The sequence below is a fragment of the Neopelma chrysocephalum genome, unplaced genomic scaffold (assembly GCF_003984885.1).
Source record: "Neopelma chrysocephalum unplaced genomic scaffold, ASM398488v2 Primary Assembly neopelma1_94976, whole genome shotgun sequence".
Lineage (NCBI taxonomy): Eukaryota > Metazoa > Chordata > Aves > Passeriformes > Pipridae > Neopelma > Neopelma chrysocephalum.
The window spans coordinates 1,778-2,372 of NW_020923678.1; positions in this window are offsets into that span (position 1 = coordinate 1,778).

Consider the following 595-nt stretch of genomic DNA (forward strand, 5'->3'; position numbering starts at 1 on the left):
AAGGGGGGGTCCATATGGGGCTCAGGGGGCTGCACCAGCCCCCCCCCTGCACCCACCACCCCTATTTTCATCTCAAACCCCCCCCGTTGGGTGGGGACACATTGGGGTCACCCCGTTGGCAGGGCCGGGGTGACAACGTGGCCGTGTCACCTCTGCGGTGGCACCTGCACGGCCACGGTGACACCTGCGTGGTCATGGTGACACCTGCGTGGTGACACCTGCGTGGTGACACCTGCGTGGTGGCCTTGGTGACATCTGTGTGGTGGCACCGGTGTGGTCATGGTGACACCTGTGTGGTGACACCTGCGCGGTGACACCTGTGTGGTGACACCTGTGTGGTGGCACCTGCGTGGCCCCGGTGACACCGGGGTGGTGACATCTGCGAGGTGCCACCGGTGTGGCCGCAGGAGGAAGTTCGAGGAGGGATTGGAAGGGGTGGATTCCCGGTGAGCGGGAAGAGGGGGGACCAAAGGGGGGTTTGGGGGTGGGGCCGGGGCCGGGTGTGGCACCTGCGTCACCTGTGCCCGCTGATTTCTGCCACCACCGCGGCCACCGCGGCCACTGAGCCAGAGCCACCCGGGCTGGGACACTGGGA